This window comes from Giraffa tippelskirchi, chromosome 1 (assembly GCF_054371585.1).
Source record: "Giraffa tippelskirchi isolate mGirTip1 chromosome 1, T2T-mGirTip1v1.2.pri, whole genome shotgun sequence".
Lineage (NCBI taxonomy): Eukaryota > Metazoa > Chordata > Mammalia > Artiodactyla > Giraffidae > Giraffa > Giraffa tippelskirchi.
The window spans coordinates 159,889,388-159,913,376 of NC_137275.1; the positions used below are offsets into that span (position 1 = coordinate 159,889,388).

General features: G+C 36.8%; 1 protein-coding gene across 8 annotated transcripts in view; it reads left to right on the forward strand.

Moving 5' to 3' along the window:
* Nucleotides 1–23,989, forward strand: part of RFX3 (regulatory factor X3) — a 309,752-nt gene that overhangs the window by 15,503 nt on the left and 270,260 nt on the right. Inside the window, exon 1 of one of the 8 annotated variants that reach the window (XM_081502402.1) lies at nucleotides 22,840–22,990. The exons of 6 other annotated variants lie outside the window; for them this stretch is intronic. The gene's annotated coding sequence lies outside the window, so the exon portion shown is untranslated. Of the gene's footprint in view, nucleotides 1–22,839; nucleotides 22,991–23,989 lie in introns of those variants that run through there. One more of the 8 variants, XM_081502413.1, reaches the window with a different exon arrangement.

Here is a 23,989-nt window from a genome sequence, read left to right on the forward strand (position 1 = left end):
TTCAAATTTTGAATAAATATCTTAATTTATTATGTTATTGTCATTTAGTTGCTAAGTTGTATCTTTTGCAACCCCATGGACTGGAGCCTACCAGGCTCCTCTGTCCATGGAATTTCCCAGGCAAGAATACTGGGATGGGTTGCCATTCCCCTCTCCAGGGGATCTTCCCTACCCAGAGATCAAACCCGCATTGCAGGCGGATTCTTTACCACTGAGCCAACAGGGAAGCCCAGTTTTTATCATTGTCAACTATAATTTTTGGTATACAGGTCATTATTGTTTTATTTAAAAATGACATAGAAATGCAATTTAAAATATTTTCCAAGCTCTTAAACAGGCTATATTCTAAGGGGAAGTACCATATTTGCTTGTTTGTTTTTTTTTTTAAAGAAAAATAGCAGATTTGTAATCTCTATCATTTGTACTTCCCCTTTCTGGGTGTTAGTGATGTATGTCATAATAAGTGTATTACTGTACATTATCCTCATACTTGGCATACACCTCTTTACTTACTTGATGAGGTAAGGGTGATTCTAATCATTCTGAAGATTGTTGTAAAAATTTAATGAAGTATTAATTATAGAAATTGAAATATTTGTTCCTCTAGGTCACTCTCTTGAGCAAAAGTAAAATTACTGGCAGCTGATATTGGCTATACAAGCTGAGACTTGCCTAGCTGGGATTTAAAGGTGCTGCAGCATTCTTAAGTCAAAGAACCAACAAATGAGAATGTGAAAGGACTGCCCTGTATTCCATAGCAACTAGAAGCAGTACATGCAGTCATGCTGTTATATGACTTCTTATTTTCTTAATCTGAGTTTTTGGAAGGATCTGTTGTTTACTGATTAATAGTTTGAGACTGTGGCAGGAATAAGTAATTACCAAGATTTTGTCTTATTTTTCTGTGTTTGTGTGCATGTGTTAGATTTGGAAGTAAACCTATGAGGTTAGGCTTGAATTTAGTTTTGGTATCCTGTTTTGTGATAAAGATGAACAATTTGAGCACTAACCCTGTTGATTATTTGAAACAATCCACCTAAGAGAGACGGAGAAATTGACCAAAAAACTGAACTTTCTAGCAGTAACCTGATGCTCTTACCAGCTTTATTTGTGGCACCGAATCTTAAAGGATGCATTTATATAAAACAGGAGTAGGTTTCCTATGGGAGAAAACCATTTGTCATTTGCTCTTAACAAGGTAAATCCCTATGGACAAACGTTTCTTGTAAAACTGTTCCCCTTGGATTTCTTTTCTCCTTCAATAAAAAAGGAGCTATGATAAACAAAGGTATGATGAAATATTAGTTAGCTCTTGCATTTTTGCCTAGAAGTTACTCATTCTTAATCTTTATGGTTTTATTTTTTTAATTTAATGAGAATTAAGAATCAGGATACAGTGCATTAAATCAACTTTGTGTTAACTGAAGAAAAGGGGTTTTGTTTTTGAGTGAGTGTGGGGGGTGGGGCATCTCAATCATTTAGTTTTAGACTTAACTGTATTCCTGATTTTCCAGCATATACCTACTGGCCCATAAAATGAAACAGAAAATACAAATTATTTAGATTAAAAAATGCTAATTATTTGAAAGTCTAAATTGAGGTTTGAATATAGAGTTACCAGTTACTAAATACTAGACTGCTAGATTTGTTGGATATAAAGGGGAAGAATCTGAAACATGGTGTGTGGTCTTAATAGCTTATGAATTTATAATCTGGCTAGTTTTTTTAATTAAAACTGTTTCTAAATATGAATTAATAGAATCTTGTAAAAAGGAGGTACTTTGGATGTTCAACAAAAAACAGAGTTTTTTTGTTGATGTTGGCATCTTTCATTGCCTACTCGTCAGAATTCTTTAAGAACTGTTTATTGAGTGCCGCAAATCTGCCATAGCTTGTGTTTTTAGGAAGCTCACAGTTTAGTTTAAATTTTCAAACTTACATTTCATCATTCTGATCTGTAAACTGCTCTTTTCTGGCCATCCTGGTGTATAAAGTTATGTAACTGATTAAGAGCATGAACTTCAGAATGGATAACCCTAGGTTTGAATTCCAGCTCTGCTTGCTGCTGATTAGTAGTTTAACCTTAGGCAGATTACTTTAAACTACTGTTTCAAAAAATTACATTAGATGACTTAGGCAAATAGCACTGTGTCTGACATCTAAGTGCTTAGTCAATGGCAGTTGCTGTTATTACTCTGTACAGTCTTTACCTGGATTCTGGCTTGTCCTTTTTTTTCTGTTACTTGGTTCTCATCATTTATTCTATGTAAACTGTGTTCCTAAGTCTCCCAAAATTCACCTTTCCTAAACTTAGAGTGGTCCCTAACTTGATAATTTTACTTTTAATGAATTTCTTATTAACACAGCTATTGATAGGAAATTGTGATTTAGATTTATGTCTATAAATGTTTGATCTTTCCAAATTGTTCCTAAGATTCCAGAGGATAAATGACTACACAATAGCTTTTTGAACTCAGCACAAAACCCAGTATCTTTTCCTAATAGAAGCAATCAATGAATAATTATTAAATCTCAGATTGTTTATCTTTAATCAATTATAGAAATCACTTTTAACCATTCTATAAGTCAAGAAACACCTGGAGTAACAGGAAAATTTGGCCTTGGAGTACAGAATGAAGCAGGGCAAAGGCTAATAGAGTTTGCCAAGAAAACGCACTGGTCATAACAAATACCCTCTTCCAACAACACAAGAGAAGACTCTACACATGGACATCACCAGATGGTCAATACTGAAATCAGATTGATTATATTCTTTGCAGCCAAAGATGGAGAAGCTCTATATAGACAGCAAAAACAAGACCGGGAGCTGACTGTGGCTCAGATCATGAACTGTTTATTGCCAAATTCAGACTTAAATTGAAGAAAGTAGGGAAAACCACTAGACCATTCAGGTATGACCCAAATCAAATCCCTTATGATTATACAGTGGAAGTGAGAAATAGATTCAAGGGATTAGATCTGATAGACAGAGTGCCTGAAGAATTATGGATGGAGGTTCATGACATTGTACAGGAGGCAGGGATCAAGACCATCTCCAAGAAAAAGAAATGCAACAAAAGCAAAATGGCTGTCTGAGGAGGTCTTACTAATAGCTGTGAAAAGAGAAGCAAAAAGCAAAGGAGAAAAGGAAAGATATACCCATTTGAATGCAGAGTTCCAAAGAATAGCAAGGGAGAGATAAGAAAGCCTTCCTCAGTGATCAATGCAAAGAAATAGAGGAAAACAATAGAATGGGAAAGACTAGAGATCTCTTCAAGAAAATTAGAGATACTAATGGAACATTTCATGCAAAGATGGGCACAATAAAGGACAAAAATGGTATGGACTTAACAGAAGCAGAAGATATTAAGAAGAGGTGGTAAGAATACACGAACTGTACAAAAAAGATCTTCATGACCCAGTTAATCACGACAGTGTGATCACTCACCTAGAGCCAGACATCCTGGAATGTGAAGTCAAGCGGGCCTTAGGAAGCATCGCTACAAACAAAGCTAGTGGAGGTGATAGAATTCCAGTTGATCTATTTCCAGTCCTAAAAGATGATGCTGTGAAAGTGCTGCACTCAATATGCCAGCAAATTTGGAAAACTCAGCAGTGGGCACAGGACTGGAAAAGGTCAGTTTTCATTCCAATCCCAAAGAAAGGCAATGCCAAAGAATGCTCAAACTACCACACAATTGTACTCATCTCACACGCTAGTAAAGTAATGCTCAAAATTCTCCAAGCTGGGCTTCAGCAATACATGAACCGTGAACTTCGAGATGTTCAAGCTAGTTTTAGAAAAGGCAGAGGAACCATTGATCAAATTGCCAACATCCATTGGATCATCGAAAAAGCAAGAGAGTTCCAGAAAAACACCTACTTCTGCTTTATTGACTATGCGAAAACCTTTGACTGTGTGGATCCCAACAAACTGTGGAAAATTCTTCAAAAGATGGAATTACCAGACCACCTGACTGGCCTCTTGAGAAATCTGTATGTAGGTCAGGAAGCAACAGTTAGAACTGGACATGGAACAACAGACTGGTTCCAAATAGGGAAAAGAGTATGTCAAGGCTGTATATTGTCACCTTGCTTATTTAACTTATATGCAGAGTACATCATGAGAAACGCTGGGCTGGAGGAAGCACAAGCGTGAATCCAGATTGCTGGGAGAATTATCAGTAATCTCAGATACATAGATGACACCACCTTTATGTCAGAAAACGAAGAAGAACTATAGAGCCTCTTGATGAAAGTGAAAAAGGAGAATGAAAAAGTTGGCCTAAAGCTCAACATTCAGAAAACTAAGATCATGGCATGTTGTCCCGTCACTTCATGGCAAATAGATGGGGAATCAGTGACAGACTTTATTTTTTTGGGCTCCAAAATTACTGCAGGTTGTGACTGCAGCCATGAAATTAAAAGATGCTTGCTCCTTGGAAGAAAAGTTATGACCAACAGCATGTTAAGAAGCAGAGACATTACTTTGCCGACAAAGGTCCATCTAGTCAAAGCTATGATTTTTCCAGTAATCATGTATGGATGTGAGAGTCGGGCTATAAAGAAAGATGAGTGCCAAAGAATTGATGCTTTTGAACTGTGGTGTTGGAGAAGACTCTTGCGAGTCCCTTGGACTGCAAGGAGATCCAACTAGTCCATCCTAAAGGAAATCAGTCCTGAATATTCATTGGAAGGACTGATGTTGAAGTTGAAGCTCCAATATTTTGGCCACCTAATGTGAAGAGTTTACTCATTTGAAAAGACCCTGATGCTGGGAAAGATTGAAGGTGGGAGGAGAAGGGGACGATGGAGGATGAGTTGATTGGATGGCATCACCGACTCAATGGACATGAGTTTGTGTAAACTCTGGGAGTTGGTGATGGACAGGGACGCCTTGTGTGCTGCAGTTCATGGTGTTGCAAAGAGTCGATCATGACTGAGCAATGGAACTGAACTAATTTTGTCTAGCCCCGATTTTATAGTGACCGTTTGAGCAGTGCAGTTACAGTATTCCGAATGGATTTTTTAAAGTTCCTGTTTTTTTAAAATTGATTTAGTGGAATGAAATGATTTCATAAGTTTTTGTTATTTCTTCAAATTAGCATCATCGGGAGTAGATTTGAGCTGTCCTAATCAAGTTCTCTTTTTCTCTTATGTTTTCAAGTGACATTTTGTTACCTAACTCTGTATCTTTATATGCATTGCATGTGTGTCTGTGTTTATGTATGTGTCTGTGTGTATAAAATGTCAGAGTTGCCTGGAATTGCCTGTGTCTAACAAGAGTAGTTTCTTAGTTTTAGAATTTGAAGAGTGCCTGGTAGAATCCAGTACCTTCTTCCCACTTTCCTGTTGTTGCAGACTGTGGAAATTCCTAATGCTGCTTACTGTGGGGGAGATACCTGGGAGACAATTTTTTGGGGGGTGGCTCCTTTGAATATTCTCAAACTCTTTAGTTTCTCCTTTTGCTGCCTATCTTCACTGTTCTGCTGAGATGTCCACAAAATGCAGAATTAGGGCTTGAGTTCCAAGGTTTTACTAATGCACGTGGTGTCAGAGTGGATTATTACAGTAGTCAGATCTGTGGTTGCACTTGTGATGTTCCACTATGGTTGCACTATAGGATGTTACAAGTGGTTTTGATGTCTACAGTGGAGACTTTCCCTGAAGAATGTTTTTATTTTTTATGAAACTATCATCCATAAATCCATCCAGCTCTTTTTTTAACCAATATATGTTCATTCTGTATCATCTCTTGAGATTTTGTTTGGTAAACTTGCTACCAGATATGAAGTCATCTTGACCTCTCTTCAGACTTAAGGGGTTCCCTTCAATTTCTAGAATCAGTTTAGGTGTACAAGTTCATTTTTACTTTTTATGTCTTCAGTTCTTTATTGAGTAAATATTGACACCTACTATATGGGCGAAGCAGAGGAATGCTGTGGAGGCTACAACAGTGAACAAAATTGATCAGGTCTGTGGTCTCAAAGAGTTTACAGTTGAGCAATTGGCAATGAGAGAGAGAAAATAAATGAATATTATAATAAATGGTTATAAATGCTATAGGAAAAAATAAAGGAGAGTAGAGAGGGTAGGTGATGAGAGTGAAGGAAATTTTAAATAGGGAAATTAGGAAAAACTTAAAGAGAAGGTGACAGAGTGTTACAGAGGTAAGTATTGTTTATTTCTTCAAATGTGGTTTTATGTATTTATATTGATCTTGATTGATGTTAGCCTTCCTTCTGTAAAGGAAGAGCTACAGAGCTTTATTTTCTGTAATAAAGAAGCCCTATCGGTTTACATCTCTCCTTACATAGTACTTTTCTTTCTTCCTTTCTCTTTTCTGCCTTTTATCCATGTTATATGCTTTTCTCTGAGTATACAACCTTTTCATTTATATATTCTTGTGAAGTTGTATTGAGTAAAACTGTTGAATAAAAACTGGTTTCTATAAGAGATTGGGAGGATGAAAAATGTCTTTCAAAAGCTTTTATATTTTTTTTTTGGAGGAGAGAGGAGATTTTCATTTCTTTAAGTTCACCCTACCTGCTTACAAGTTAGAGGTTTTTCTGAAACACCTGTAACTGTCACTAAAATATATGTTTAAAAAAATGGAAAGAATTGATGCATGAAGTATTAAAAGTTAAAAATCACAATTAGTAGATAAATAGAAGTTACTCTAGACAAACTGCTTACATGTTGATTATGCTCTCAGTTTACTTATATGGCTGATTTAAACAGAATCACGAATCTTTGCATATAATGGTTTCTATGGTCAGTGTCTTAGATATGAAACTGAAAAGTCCTTGTTTATATAGGCTAGATATCTGTCATTATCCAGTCATGCTAATTGTGGCTTCTTATAGGTTTATGAATTGAATTTATTTGTAAAATTTTGTATATGCAAAAAGAGATAAATAAGATTATATAGACAAATAAAAGCTACTAATGGGGGGAAATTGTCTTGAATTCTGTTATTTTGACAAATAGGTTGTCATAGTGATATTTTTAGAATAAAATTTTTCAGTGTACTAATGTCAAAATTGTATTTTCCATTTCAAATTCAGTGTCAGATATTCAACACTATGTGCCTGTCATCGATTGTGAAATGTACATAGGTTTGACAGTATTTGAGGGTATTGGACTGTATTGGAATATTTAAAAATGGTACAAAATATATAAAAGTATAGTTTTCCATGTATTTAAATTAAGGAAGTGGAAATTGCTGTGGAGTTTTAATCATATAAACTACATTTTTCTGTTTGAATTTATGTGACTTTGTATGTAATATTTATTTCTAATCCTGGTTTCCTCCTTGAAGGTTGGTTAAGTGGATATACTAGAAGATATGCCCAGGCATTTGTGTCTGAAGTGAGTCATATATTCCCACATTTTAGCAGCCTGTAGTTCAAAGTTTATTGAACTTGAGTACTTGCTATTTTTGCCATTAAAAATATAAATAAATCAAATTTAGTATCACTGCCTGTTTGTACCATCACTATGTTTATGAAAAAATATGTAATCTTTATGAAAGACTTTGGAAGGCAAGTTTGCCCTCATATTCTCCCCTACTTAGCTTTTCATTATGGAAAAATGTTAAGATACAGAAAAACAAAATATGATTAAACAATGAATGAATTCCTATGTATCCATCTCTCTGCTTTAATTATTAAGTTGTGGTTAATCTTACTCCAGCCATTCCTCCTCACTCCCCACCAACTCCATTATTGTTGCCCTCGCTTTTTACCTATGAAAAGAGATCCAGCACAGCTGAGTCAGGCTTAGTGCTCACACTCCAGTCCTTTACTCTGCTTTGCCATGTTGCGTCATCTCCCCACCCCCTGGAAATAGAGGGATGAATGGGAAAAAAATCATGAAAAGAATAAAGGTTAGTTTCCAAACCAGTATCATTTAAGATTTTGATTGTGAACTTTCATATTTCTTGTCTCAGATTTTGAGTTGGAATTAAATATCTTCCAGATTAAGTGTGGACTCCACAAAGTCAGTTCATTAGTGCTCTGCGAGAAAGTAACATTTTTCTCTTTACAAAGATGGTTCCTTTTTATTTTTTCTTAAGAGTTTCTATGTATTTGCTTTCACAAAAAAGATTGTGAAATATGTATCTTTGAGATTTTTGGCATTTATAATGTGGTACAACTGAAATTGGCCCTCAGATTTATAGAATATACTTCAAGATGCTTTTTTCAGTATCCTGTTATGCATTTCAAAAATCAATTGATCCAGTTCCTTTTTTCCCATTAATTCAATATTTTTTCAAGTTTTTAAATGATAAAAGTGATTAGTAGTAGTTAAAAAGTAAAAGTGTTTTTTGAGGTTTTTAAAACAAGTTTTTAACTGATAAGCACTCTTCCAATCAGATGTTGTATCCTTTAATAAATCTTAATATTAAAACCTCTCCCTTTGTCCATCAGTACCCTTTTGACTTTGGCTAAATAAATTTCAGAAAATTTTTGAAAAAACATATTTTGGGAAGTATTCTGTCAGTAGATAGGAGCTGGTAGAAGCAAGAAGGGCCATATATTTGGGGCTCTCATAAGATATTTTTTCTCTTTATAATTAATAAGATGATTACTAAAAAGAATTCTAACCTGTGAGTCATTGGCTACCAACCCTAGTTATGTGATTTATTAAAAAGCCTATAATTCTTGAAAAATGCTTGTGAACTTTTTAAAAATTCAGAATTCAGTTTTATTCAGCAACTTTTGTTGAGGATCTTTGATTTTGGGGGGAGAGAGGTTGGCATGTAGAAATGAAGTGTGACAGGGTGTTGCAAATCCAAGGAAACTTGAATGTGCAAAAGACAGGCCAAATTCCATAGGTAAATATGTGATTCTCTATAGCTGCATACTCCTGGTTTCTTGTAATGAAGCCACACTTCATGATTTGTTGTGGCTTCATAACTTGAAAGACGGAAGACTTCAATGGACACCAGAAAGCTCTTTTTCAACAACACTTCTACTATAAGATATCCATTCTCATTTAACAATTTATTATTCTTCATTTTACTCCATTGCCTCTTAGTTAACACTGCCTGTGAAAAGTGAAAAATTAAAGTGTTAGTCTCTCAGTTGTGTCAGACTTTTTTCGACCCTATGGTTTGTAGCCTACCAGGCTCCTTTCTCCATGGAATTCTCCAGGCAAGAATACTGGAGTGGGTAGCCATTCCCTTTTCCAGGGGATCTTCCTGACCCCAAGGATCGAACCCTGGTCTCCTGCATGGCAGGCAATTCTTTACTGTCTGAGCCACCAGGGAAGCCCGGTAGTACCTGCTGCTGCTAAGTCGCTTCAGTCGTGTCCGACTCTGTGCGACCCCACAGATGGCAGCCCAGCAGGCTTCCCTGCCCCTGGGATTCTCCAGGCAAGAACACTGGAGTGGGTGGCCATTTCCTTCTCCAATGCATAAAAGTGAAAAGTGCAAGTGAAGTCGCTCAGTGGTGTCCTACTCTTAGTGACCCCACGGACCTCAGCCTACCAGGCTCCTCTGTCCATGGGATTTTCCAGGCAAGAGTACTGGAGTGGGTTGCCATTGCCTTCTCTGAGTAGAACCTGACAGGGTCCTAAATATTAATGAAGCCAGTTTAGAACTTTGATTCTTTCACAGCAAATTCTTCTAGAGTTATGTAATACATACTAGTAATTAACCAACTATTAAATAATTGCTTTAAAATAAATGCATTTGCCTGACACGGGCCCTGTGAATGGTATACTCTTAAGTAGAATCTGACTTTAATGACTTTATTGACTACTGTGTGTGTGTGTGTGTGTGTAGTGTGTATATTCTAATGTTTTGTTCTTGTTGAAAAAAATCAATTTTCATTACTTGAGAAAGGTTTTCATATATTATTAATAGGTTCTTAGTTTTAGAATTAAGTTTTTCTAATCCTGAATGAGAATTGGAAAGTTCAGAGTTCTAAACTGTAAAATTAAGTTGAATCTTCAAGTTAAAAAAGCGCTTTTTTTTTTTTTTTGCATTACAGTTGTTACTGATGATCACTGCATCTTTTAAGAACCTTTTCTTTTCTGTGTTGTTGCTTGACTTAAGAAGTAAGAGTGAGTCAAGGAAAATACAATTATTGAATGTAAAATTTTTCATCTTTGTGTTTTTTCCTTTTTTTCTCAGCTGTAAAAGGAATCCTCATATTTCTGCAAATTTTCTTTCAGTTCTTCTCTTTCTGCGTTCTTGTCTCTCTTTCTTATCCTTTCTGTCCCATTTTCCCCTTTTGCTTGGTTCTACTCTGCTTGGCTTTCCTTACAGGCTTTAACCTTCTCAGCCAACCCATCCTGCCTCAACCTTGGTTTGTTGCTCAAATACTGTCTTTGCACCTCTCAGCCTGCTTCAGCTCTCTTGTTATTGAATTCTTTGCCTCTGTTTTTGAAATAATTGTTCTGCATTCCTCTGTTTATTGTTTCTTGGTACTTTTAGAGAAATAGCTAATTTCCTTTATTCTACTTCCTATGGTACATAATGAGAAAAAGAAAAAAAAACAACAGTTGAAGGACAGGTGCAGTTGGCTCTTTAAAAAAGAATAAGATAATGCAGTTGACAGATTATTTTAAACAATGCTCCCAGTTTGGAGTAGATAGAAGGGCTAAATGTTGCTGTGAATGTAAGAAATGAATGTTGTTTTTATTTTTTTAATTTTATTTTTAACTTTCAGAAGTTACAGGCAATATTAGTATAGCAAAAATATACTTGAAAAGTTTGGATTAGATGATTATTGTAAAATCATGTATTGTTTTTATTTCTCTGATGGTCTTTGGTATTTTATAGTAGGCCAGCATCTATTTTTGTCTTTAAATACTTTAAAAAATGCGTATCATACATAACTAAATAAACCTCAAGACAGTTTCTTCTTTTAAAGAAGGTAGAAGTCCCTGCCCACATTTCAAGTTCTGTTTCACATAACTTTTTTTAGCAGTATTTTATTGATAGACTACTATTTTTTTCTCTTTTGTTTGCATTTGCGTTGAAGTAGTACTAGTTCTAATTAATTTATGTCAATAACTTGTTGAGTGTTAATCTTTAAAGTTATAGAATATGTATCTGATAGGATAGAATAGGTTTTGGAATTAATACAAAATTATTACCAAAAGAGGTGACAAGAAAAACAAAAATCTGGTTTTATAATAAAATGAAACATAGAATTTCTTTAATTTTTCAGTGATTTTGTGTGTGTGTGTGGTGGGGGACTGCTTTTAGTTCATGACTTCATGACTTCTGGGTTCCTAGGTTTAATTTACTTTTCTGCTATTGGATTCTACCTGATGCCATTTTTTTAAATCAAAGTTGAAGATGCTTAATACTGCCTTTTTTTTTCCTTGAAACTTTCTCAGTTTATCTGTATCCATTATAACCTTTTAGGAGACTGTGCGGAAATAAAAACTTGGGGATGCTAGGTGGTATAATTGAAATGTAGATCATAATCTGTTATTTGTTTTACCAAATTAGTTAGGGATTCTAAGGATACATTTTGAATATTTGTACATGTTTAGCATTTTGTCCCTTTGTTAGAAAATCTCTCAGTGTGACTTATTTTTAATAGGATGTGTCTTGAATTGTGGTCCAATCACTCTTGAAAAGTATTAAGCCCCTTAAACACACTGGTCAGACCCATAGAGGGAAGCCGACAGGTTTATTAGCACTCCTTAGCCTGAAAGCACAGCATACCCTTCTAGGTTGCACAGCAACAGACTCCTAGCAACCGTAATAGATTGAATTTCTAAGAGTGACCAGGCCGGATGTAATAATAAAGCAAGAGGTACAAACAGTTGTCATGGTTTTCTTTTCACAGGCTAGTTTGATTTGGGGAAGCTTAGCCTTTAAAAAATGGGTAAACTTCTTATAAAACTACTACTATTTGTACATAGGACTTCTGGTATTAAAATAGCACTAATAATACCCAATTTAAAGAGCTACTGATTTAAAAAATGTATGCTCAAAATAAAAAAGTAAAAGGAATATCATGTAAAGGAGTTTTCAGGGAGGTGTTTTTAAAAAAGACTTATAAAACCAAAGTGTAGCAAGACAGTCATATTGAATGCTTGTTAAAAATAAAAATTGGCAATATTTGTGCTCTCTTTTGGGGATCCTCTTTTAATTTTTCAGCAACTCTCTTGTAGTTTTATGTATGCAATTTAAATGATGAGCATATAAAACTGATGCTTATGATAAACTTTAAAATTATCAAAGAGACCACACTATTTGAACTATATATAAACAGTGTTTTTTGAAATTATGAACCAACAACCAATGGAGCAAAGAATCTATTGAAGAAAAAAGAATAAAGTAGTAAAATGTACAATATTCCACAGTGAGAGTAAAAGTGTCTGTGATACTCCTAAAGGTGTAATACTGTGCTACAACTTTGTTAACATTTCTCCTTGGTATTTTTTTAGTCAGTATTTGCTTACATAGCCATGAAAAAGAGATTTAATTCAGATACATTCACAACCTGAAACAGGATGCCTCCATCAAAAGAAGTAGATCCTCATATAGCTGCTGGAGTTGGAGTGGAACCCTATAGCCTTTGACAGCAATAAGCTGTAAATATACACACATACTAATACCCTTGATTTGTTCATCTTTTGTGTCAGCATTTGGAAGAGATTGTTAAAGTGGCAGTTTTAGTACATACTGGCAATTACAGTAAAGAGCAGAAATTAGGTATTTGTGACCTATTATATTTCATTAAAAGACTTCCTTATTAAAATGGCACTTCTTATTCTGATTACATGACAGCTGCCCTAAACAGATTAGAAAATACACAGCTTTAGCTAAAGGTAAAATCAACCTCTTAAGCTCATGGCATAGAAGGAGCAAATGGTAAATAGTATAAACTATTTTTTAACAATAAATTTTCTTTAGGTAGAAATTTTTATCAGTTATTAAGTGCCATGCTTTGTGTGTGTGTGTGTGTGTGCATTTGTATAGTAATAGCTTATCCACAGTGGTATTTTCCCATTGAGGTATTTTAATACACCCACCTAATATTATACTAGCTTCCTAGTAGAGAAGGATATTAAGAGGTGTCATAGACCCAGGGATCAGCATGGCATGACCAAAGAAACTTTTTCTGCTCCCTGGTGAATTAGCATCCTAATTTAAATTCAATGTAAATACTACCTTTACCAAGCAGAACTAGGTTGTTTGGAAGTTTTACCACTAGAGTGTCGATATCTGAAATATTAGTAATCCACTAGAGCCACAGTGAGTTTAATACTTGAATTTAGGCATCACTTGTACAACATTGAATTGTCTGCTTTTCTAGGGAATAAATTTATGATGTGGCTCTTTTTTTACAGTCGGTATTTCTGAAGTGTTACTGTCTTTATTTTACATAGTGACTGCATACCACTGTATAGAAGTCATGGCTACATTCTGAATTGTAGTTGAGCTGTTCGGTAGGCTGACCTGCCACACATTCTAATAGTTAACGACTTTGTCCTCTTCCACATCATGAGGCATGGATGTGAACTCTAGTTCAACCTACGAGTATGAAATCACAGCTCACTCTTGAAGACACAAAAATGATTAGTATGAAGCAGACTTCTGGAATGATTACCTCCTTCAACTAATCTTGAATATAGATTTTTGTTGGGATTGTCCCAACATTAATAGAAGTCTATTGAAGTACTTGGATGGAACTGTAAAGTTTCCACAGAGACCCAAAGTATGCTATGTGAGACACTCATGTGAATTTCACTTACACAAATATCCATGGCTACTTACGTCTTTAGCTGAAGAAAATAAAAATATCTGATGCATGTTGCGTGAGCTTTGTCAGCTTGCACAATTGTTAGAGCAAGATGTGAGTCTTAGCCTTTTGAAAAGTAAAATAGACCTGAGTTCAATTCCTGGCTTATCATTTGATGACTGATTATTTTTAAATTCTTAAACTATTTTAAGCCCAGATTTTTAATGTAAACATGAAGATACTGCATATACAGTTGCATTATAAAGTGAAAATAAGGTGAATGATAAAGCAAGATGTGTCTATAGAGAACTTAGCGTGAAAGTCTATATTGGCAGTCACACTGGTAGCTAGTATGGTCATTATCTTTCTAGCTTACTCCTTCTGGTAGGATGTGAAGAGGGTTTTGCTGGAGAGGGTGGCAGCTGAAAATAGTAACATGAAACATATAATCAGAAAATAATGGTTTTCCAAGAGGAATATTATGCATGTATATTTTATTAAGTCATTTTCAATATTAGGAATTTGTTAGAATAAACAATTTATAGTAATCCTTCTTGTTCACAGATTCAAATATTGGGACAGGATCTTTAAAGATTACAGAGCAATAATTGATAAGAAAAATATACACTGGTCGAATGAAATACTTACTCTAACATAGGGTAGAATTTAAAGAATAAAGCAAGTTTATTTTAGTAAGTATGTATAATGATCCTTATATTCTTTAAACATTTGACTTCTTTCCAGTTTTTTCTTCCATGTAAAAAGTAGAAGCAGAAGTGAGTAAACTGCCCAGCCTTGTGTTAGCACCTAGTGCTAATGATAAAGGAAAACTGAAAATGAGTTATCAGTAGCTTCTGCTAAGAAATAAAGCAACAGCAGAGTCCCATAAAAATCTGATTACCTGTGGTACTTTTTGGCCTACCCTTGAACAAATGTTCAATATACTTATGCTTGATTTACAAAATATAGTTTAAATTTTAATATATACTGTTGTTGCTAAAGGGATCATAAAGGCATTTAATGAAAAGATAATATTTGCAAAAGAATAGAAGTGGTTTGAAATGTAGCAGGTTGAAGTAGCTAGTGGGATTAAACTGGTTTAGGCAATAACTCTCCTATTTCAGTTCTTTGAAGAAGGTAATTCTAGCTGAAGCTTAAGTAAAGGAGGAGGTAAGGAACATACTTAACTTTGCCTTGATATTGTTAACGGGAAAGAAATACCAGGCTACAGTGATACTTAGAGCCAAGGGAAAATAGCACTTACTGTTAAGGATATACAGTTTTTCAGATAAAACTACTGGCTATTGCCTGTAGTTCTATAAATTTTAAATTGAGTATGACTTATGTATGGGCTTCCCAGGCATCTCAGTGGTAGAGAATACACCTGCAGGTACAGGATACCCAGCTTCGACCCCTGGGTCGGGAAGATCTCCTGGAGAAGGAAATGGCTGCCCATTCCAGTATTCTTGCCTGGGAGATCCCATAGATGGAGGAGCCTGGTGGGCTACAGTCCATGGATTTGCCAAAAAGTCAAACAGGACTTAGCAACTAAACAACAACAATGACTTATGTGCTCATATTGTTAAACTGTTTAACAGTATCATTTTGAAGAATTAAATATTGCAAAAAACATTAAATTGGGAAATATAAAATTTAAGTTAACCAAAATATAATTCTGTTCTCAAGCTATTTTTTCTTCAGTGAATATGTAACTCTGATTTGTCATTTTGTACATATGGTGCCATTGATCACTTGTGAAAGCATAGAGGATAATTGGACCTTTTATGCTTAACTGAAGATTATGGCCAACTCAGTGAAGATTCATTTGTGAGCTTCATAAATATTCTCTGTGTAAATTTTTTTCTCCTGAAAATGAAGTTTTTGCTTTATAGTTATATCTTCCTTGATATTCTTTGTACTTTGAGTTGTTGAATTGGGAAGTATATTTGCATATATATGTGTATGTGTATATATATATATATGTAAATATACACAGGAAATAGCATAAACTTTCTTCTCAGTGCAGACTAAAGTTAGAATTTTTCATATTTAAATAATTGCTAAGTGAGAAAAACTTAAACTGCTAAACTAGTCCAAACTCTCACTCTTTTCACACCAGAGTCTTCTATATAAAATGTGTACTGCATGTGAATGCTGCTCAAAGTATGAATGGAGCACCTCGGGGTGGCGGGAGGTGGTAGTCACCAGCCCCAGGAGGTCTTTCCTTTTCAACTAAATATCTATGTGTGGCTGCATTTATTATATATATTTCAATCAAAACAGCAAGTTGTGTGTAAAAGTAGACCTGAGAAGCCAGTTGTTTTCTATTAATATATTAAAGAAGTTTATGAAACTGTAAAATAATGCCTACCAACCTGTCTCCTGAGAAGCTCGTATGCAGGGCAAGAAGTAACAGAACTGGACATGGAACAATGGACTGGTACAAAATTGGGAAAGGAGTATGTCAAGGTGGAATACTGTCACACTGCTTACTTAACTTTTATGCAGAGTACATCATGAGAAATGGCAGGCTGCATGACTTGCAAGCTGGAATCAAGATTGCCAGGAGAAATCAACAACCTCAGATAGGTAGATGATACCACTTTAATGCCAGAAAGCAAAGAAGAACTAAAGAGCCTCTTTTTTTGGTAAACTCTTGATTTTTTTATTTTTAAAATTGATTTATTTTTTAATTGAAGGAAAATTGCTTTACAGAATTTTGTTGGTTTCTGCCAAACATCACCATGAATCAGCCATAGGTATACATAATGTCCCCTCCCTCTTGAACTTCTCTCCCATCTCCCTCCCCATCCCACCCCTCTAGGTTGTTACAGAGCCCCTGTTTGAGTTCCCTGAGTCATACAGCAAATTCCCGTTGGCTATCTATTTTACATATGGTAATGTAACTCTTCGTGTTACTTTCTCCATTTATCTCACCCTCTCTTTCCTCCTGTCCCCCTACCATGTCCATAAGTCTGTTTTATATGTCTGTGTCTCCATTGCCGCCCTGTGAGTAATTTCATCAGTACCATCTTTCTAGATTCTATACATATGTGTTAGTATGCAACATTTATCTCTCTCTAAAGAGCCTCTTGACAAAGGTGAAAGAGGAGAGTGAAAGCCTGGCTTAAAACTCAACATTCAAAAAACAAAGATCATAGCATCTGGTCCCAACACTTCATGGGAAATAGATGGGAGAAAAGTGGAAACAGTGACAGATTTTATTTTCTTGGGCTCCAAAATCACTGGGGACAGTGATTGCAGCCACAAAATTAAAAGATGTTTGATCCTTGGAAGAAAAGCTATGACAAAACTAGAAAGCGTGTTAAAAAGCAGAGACATCACTTGGCTGACAAACATACATATAGTCAAAGCTGTGGTTTTTCCAGTAGTCATCATGTATAGATGTGAGAGTTGGACCATAAAGAAGGCTGAGTGCTGAAGAATTGATGCTTTCAAACTGTGGTGCTGGAGAAGACTCTTGAGAGTACCTTGGTCAACAAGGAGGTAAAGCCAGTCGATCCTAAAGGAAATAAGTCCTGAATATTCATTGGAAGGACTGATGCTGAAGCTGAAGCTGCAGTACTTTGGCTACCTGATACAAAGAGCCAACTCATTAGAAAAGACCCTGATAGGAAAGATTGAGAGCAAGAGGATAAAGGGGCGATAGAGGAAGAGCTGGTTGAATGGCATCACCAACTCAATGGACATGAGTATGAGCAATCTCTGGGAGATGATGAAAGACAGGGAAGCCTGATGTGCTGCAGTTCATGAGGTTGCAGAGTTGGACACGACTTAGGGGCTGGACAATACAAAAAACAAATGCTACTCTGCTCATAAAGTTGTTTTTTTCCTCAGAAAATTACATTTATTTCATAAAATTGTGACTGTTATGCAATGACTTTATTAATTTCTCTTTTTTTATTCATGTATTTTTAGGTGTCCAACATAATGACTTGTTATTTGTATACACTGCAAAATGATAAGGACAGTAAGTCTGGTTACCAACCATCCCATGCTGCTGCTGCTAAGTCGCTTTAGTCGTGTCCGACTCTGTGCGACCCCATAGACGGCAGCCCACCAGGCTCCCCCGTCCCTGGGATTCTCCAGGCAAGAACACTGGAGTGGGTTGCCATTTTCTCCTCCATTGCATGAAAGGGAAAAGTGAAAGTGAAGTCGCTCAGTCGTGTCCGACTCTTAGCGACTCCATGGACTGCAGCCTGCCAGGCTCCTCTGTCCATGGGATTCTCCAGGCAAGAGTACTGGAGTGGGGTGCCATTGCCTTTTCCAACCAACCATCCCATACAAAGTTACAAAATTTCTTTTTTCTCTCTCTTGTGATGAGAACTTTTAAGATTTACTCCCTTGGCAACTTTAAAATATCTCACTACAGTGTTATTATAGACTATAGTCACCATTTGTACATTACATTCCCTAAACATTTTTTATTTGAAAGTTAGTACCTCTTTAGCAGGTCACCCATTTGCCCACCTCCAATCCCCCTCCACTTTGGCAGCCATCTGTACTGTTTTTTTTTTTTTTTTTAATGAATTTGGCTTGTTCATTTGTGTTGTGTTTTTAGATTCCATATATAAGATCATACAGTATGTCTCTTTCTCTGTCTGACTTATATATACACGCTGTCCTCAAATAGTGACAGTTTTACTTGTTCCTTTTCTGTTTGGATGCCTTTTATTTATTTATTTTCTTGCCTAATTGCTCTCCTAATTAGGACTTTTAATACTACATTAAATAAAAATGGTGAGTTATGAATTCAGCTAACAGTTTGTCACTTTTGGTTATTTTGTCAAAAAATGGGTTTTTAGGTTCATTGATCTCTTCTGTTGCCTTTTTAGTCTCTTTTTCTGCTCTGATCATTTTTATTTCCTTCTTTCAACTTATTTTGGGCTTTGTTCTTCTTTTCTAGTTCCTTTGAAAAGTGGAAAGTGTTATTTGCTTAGTTATGTCCGACTCTGCGACCCCATGGACTATAGCCCGCCAGGCTCCTATGTCCATGGAATTCTCCAGGCAAGAATACTGGAGTGGATTGCCATTCCCTTCTCCAGGGGAACTTCCCAATGCAGGGATGGAACCTGGGTCTCCTGCATTGCAGGAAGATTCTTTATCATATGAGCCACCAGTGAAGCCTAATTCCTTTAGGTGTAAAGTTAGATGGGTTGAGATTTTTCTTTTTTCTTGAGGTAGACTTGTATGACTATACTTTCTTCTTAGAACTGCTTTTGCTGCATCCATATATTTTGGTGCATTGTGTCTCAAGTTATTTTATTTTTCTTTTGATTTCTTGACCCATTGGTTGTTTAATTGCATGTTGTTTAAATTCACAGATTTATGAATTTTTCAGTTTTCTCATAACGTGTAGATGAGCTATTCATTTATGTAAGTGGATTATTAAAGTTCTGCAATATTATTGTATTTCCACCACTTTCTCCCTTTAAATGTGTTAATATCTGTGGTGCTCTTATGTTGGGTGCATGTATATTTACAAATACTATTGTCTTCTCTTTAATTTCCCAGGCAGGAATACTGGAGTGGGTTGCCATTCCCTCTCCAGGGGATATTTCTGACCCAGGGATTGTATGTGGGTCTCCTACATTGCAGGCAAATTCTTTACCGTCTGAGCCATTGGGATCCTGTATCATTATGTAATGCCCTTCTTTTATTGTAGTAGATGTTTTACAGTCTATTTTCTTCTCTTTTTTTCTAATAGAAGTATAGCTGCCCCAGCTTTCTTTTGGTTTCCATTGGCATTCTATATCTTTTTCCATCCCTTGACTTTCTTTGTGTTTTTCTATATCTGAAGTGAGTCTCTTGTAGGTAGTATATAGATGGGTTTTGTTTATGTATCCATTCAGCCACTCCATATCTTTTGATTGGAGCAGTTAGCTTATTTGCATTTATCTTTTACTCTTTTTCAAGCAAATTACTTATCTCTGTTTCACTGAGGTTTTTGTTGTTGTTGTTAGGTGTTCTGTTGTTCTTCCCTTTCAGACTTGTTCTCCTCTGTCTTCATTTTGCTTGACTCTGTTTCTATATATTAGGTGAAACAACTACCTTCCCAATCTTGAAGGAATGGCATTGTGTTTGGAGATGAACTGTATCTTTCAGCCTCACTCTGGGTCTTGGTTGTCTGTTGAACCTTTGTGGTTGTCCAAGCAGCCTGACTTATTCCTGATAGTTCCCAGTTGTTGAGGCTGTGCCCATAACCTATCAGTGTTCCAAAGGGAAGTAGCTCAGTCATCAGCTATCTTCAAGCTGACGAGAAGCTAGACCTTCAGACAGCTTTTTAAGAATGCAAATATGTACAGTGCTGTGGGATTGCAATCATAAACTGCTGGTAACCTGGAGGTGTCTTGAGCATCACTTGCAAAAATTGAGGCTTCAGTCATGTGTATAAGCTATTTTCTGGGAGATAGTAGAGAACTGTTGCAAAGTCAAGGGATAGCACAAAGATGGTGTTTCCCAGCCTGTTTTCACTGGGCAGCTTTGTAGTCTCTAGATGTGTTTGGCAAGCCTGTCTGCCCCTCAAGGTAAATAAATTCTCCTTTTTCAGTGAAAGATCTAGGATATGTTTCATTCTACTGACTCTGTGGTGCCTTGAGGATGATGCCTGCCATAACTATCTTTCCATTTGTTAATAGTCCTGTGGGACCCAAGAATGCCAGCCCCCCGGCCACCATAGCCAGATAGATGAGCAAGGAGTGTTCCCTGTGTGTATTGCCCATGCCTGCCAACTTCATTGAGACAGCAGGAGAGCTGAGGACTTGGGTGAGCCCACCAGCTTCGGCAGGGCCGCGAGAGAGTACAGGGTCAGGGTGTACTTGCTAGCACCTTCATGGCGGAGGGAGAGCAGAAAAATGACCAGCTCCTGGTGGCTGAGACAGTAAAGAATCTGCCTGCAATGCAGGAGACCCAGGTTCAGTCCCTGGGTCTGGCAGATTCCTTGGAGAAAGGAATGGCTACACACTTCAGTATTGTTACCTGGAGAATTCCATGGATAGAGGAACCTGGTAGGCTGTAGTGCATGGGGTTGCAAAGAGTTGGACACGACTGAGCAACTTTCTCTTTCTGTCCCCATAGAGTCCAATCAGGTCTCTGTCCTGGTAGATGCTTTAAAACTAGGAGTGCATCTTATTCACATACAGTCTAGAAGATTTCAAACTGCTGTTTTTGTGCTGGTGTCCAGAGAGTGAGTCTGAGCTCAAGCCCTTTAAAGTATCCCAGCTCCCTACAGTCCTTTGGGTCTCTTGGATGTGAGCCCCATTGTTTTCATAGCCAGACATTTTGGAGGCTTGTCTCCTTGTTGCATGTCCTGAGGGTTGGGGTGCCTGATATGGGGCATGTCCCCCTTCCTCCTAAGGGAGAGGCTCTGGATTTGTGAAATCCCGCCCAGTTGCAGGTTGCCATGCTAAGATGAGGTTCTTGGTGAGGCTGCCTCTGCTCCCTGTTGTGATCTGGCCTTTTTACTGTTTGCCCTTTTACTGTTTCCTGGCAGAATTTTTAGTTTTTATTTTTTTTCCCCACAGGGAATTATTCCATACATAGCTGTAGATTTGGTTTATCCATGGGAGGAGTGTAGGATCTTCCTATGCCACTATCTTGGACTTTATCCTTCCATTGTATTTTCTAATATAAATGAACAGACATACGAGTAGTGAGCTGAAACTCCTCTTAATAGCTGGAGAGAGCCAATGTTGTTCATATTTTCTTAAATCTTTATTCAGATGTCACACTGCTAACTTGAAACTAGCCATGTTGGGAATATTTACATTATGAAATGAGTTGAAACTACAAATTTGGCATTTTTGGGGCTGAAGGGAAGAAAGTTGGCTGATGAATATATACCACTGCACAACTAGGTATAATGCACATGAACAAAAATTCTTTGGTATCCTCGAAAAATTTAAGATCGAGATGGGCTCTGGGAGGACCAGAAAGTCTGCTAATCATAAATGAATTACTTTACAAATTCAATTCCAAAGTCGGTGCTAATATATGATCAAGGCAGATTATCACCTGGGGGTTTTGTCTTTAGAGCCACTTTACCAGTTTCCCCTATAGTGCCTTCCAAAAAGATTAACTTTATAAAGTGACATGAAGATACATCATATCCTTTGAAGTTGACACCCTGCTAAGTTCATAGCTAATTACTTGTTGAGTGATCAGAGACTCTCGGTATTACAGGGATATAGAACACGGGATGAGAAAAGATTCTGGGCTTGAGTAGTCAGAGAAGTCTTTAGGAAGGAGGCAAAGTATGATGATATGGATCTTAAACGTTTTTAGGGAGGTGTGTTGGCTAGGGATATGGGGAAGGGCTTACTCACATCGGAACCAGAGGCAAGGTATGATTTTGGTGTGAAGAAATTGAAGAGTATTTTAGGAAATAATGAAGCAGATGGAGTTGAAAGAAAAATCAGGCTAAGGACTTGAAACTTAACTGAGTAGAGGATAACCAGCAGTGTGTATTTTAAAAACTGGATCAAATGTTAAGGTAAAAGAGATCTATTAGGGAGATTAATCTGGCATATCTGTGCAGATTAGCAGGGAGAGGTCTGAAGCCAGGTAAATGTCTTAATCATCTGAAAGGAAGTGTAGTGTGAAGAACCTAGGCTGTTAATTTAGAAAGACCTTGATTAGAATCCTTCTTTTGCCACTCTGTTACTTTCAACTCATGGGTAAGATGAAGATAACTAGATAGTTGGGTTGTAAGTAACACAAAGGGTGTGAAAGAGTTTAGTAAAGATTAAATGCTTGGTAATATGCTAGGACTCAGTGAGTGGTATTATCAGTGCTGCTTTTGCTGCTACTGCTGCCACTACATTTGTAACATTTGATGGATTATAATGAAGATTAAAACTGGTGAACCATCAATTGAAACGGTGTAGAAACCAGGCCCATCCTTAACACTAATGGATGCAAGAATACACATGGAAGTTCACTCATTATGTGTCTGAATATTTAAATGCTGTAAATCAGTTAACTGTTAATAAATGCACTCTCAAATTAGGGCTCTAATTTGACCGATACAGCTTTATAATGAGGTTTTAGAATTTTCGGATTTTTTAAGTGTTCTGTTCCAGAACATAGTGGCCAAGGGAGAACTGGCCTCTGTCACCTCATTTTTATCCTGTAGTCTCCCTCCTTTTTTCTGCATTTTAGGTTCTTTGCCATAGCATGTCCAGATGCCCACTCCCAAAGCAACCTTGCCTCACCCCTTGCAGACTATCTTTTGACTACCCCTTGGGCTACAGTAGGTGGGTATGACCACGTCTCTGTCTGTCCTGGGGACGATACTCCAGGGCCCTCAGCCTGGCAATTCAGAATCTTGGGAATCTGCTGTGGTACAGACCAGAGAAGTCAGAAAGCATTCCTTGGACTCTGCAGATTTTTTACTTCATGAAGTACCTGGATAGAGGTCAATAATGGGTTCTCTAAAGTGTAAGACCCAAGGCAGTGACCACTTTTGCCTGGGTCTCAGTATGGTACTGGAAGGGACCATCTGACATGAGTGGCAAGTCAGAATTTGTTTACTATTAGTTGTGGAGTATGAGAAAATGAGAGTGAAAAGTGAATACCAGGAGAATCAGATATTAAAGAATCTGCCTGCAATATAGGAGACCCAGATTCAATCCCTGGGTTGGGAAGATACCCTGGAGAGGGAATGGCTACTCACTCCACTATTCTTGCCTGGAGAATTCCCTGGACAGGCGAACCTGGTGGTCTGCAGTCCATGGGTCACAAAGAGTCTGACATGACTGAACATCTAATATAACATAAAGAACAATTATAAAGCTACTGAGAAAGTTATCATAGAATGTGGGAGCAAATGGGGTGGGACCTGAATACAAAAAAATACTGTGTTTTGTTTGGAATTGAGTACCTAATCAATTTCTAGCATATTGCTAAGCACATTATAGTGACTCAGTGTTAAACGGCAAGGTGAAGATACTTGGATTATCTGGGCCAGAGGTGAGAAGAAAGTCATTGTCGAGTATAGAAGGAAAATAAGTTCTTATGGGGCCAGTGTGGAGTTTTGAAGGAGGGAGCATCTTGCTGTGATTGTCATGGCAGTGAGTGAACTGCTTATGTGTGTGGATCATGTATATTAAATATTTGTATGTGTGGCACCTAACAGTTGCAATTCTTTCTTAAATGAGTAATTGAATAATACTAAATGAGAACAGGCTCTAAGAAATGAATTGGATTTTAAAGTTAAAATCATAAGTGGCAAAGATTTGTGTTATCAGTGAACT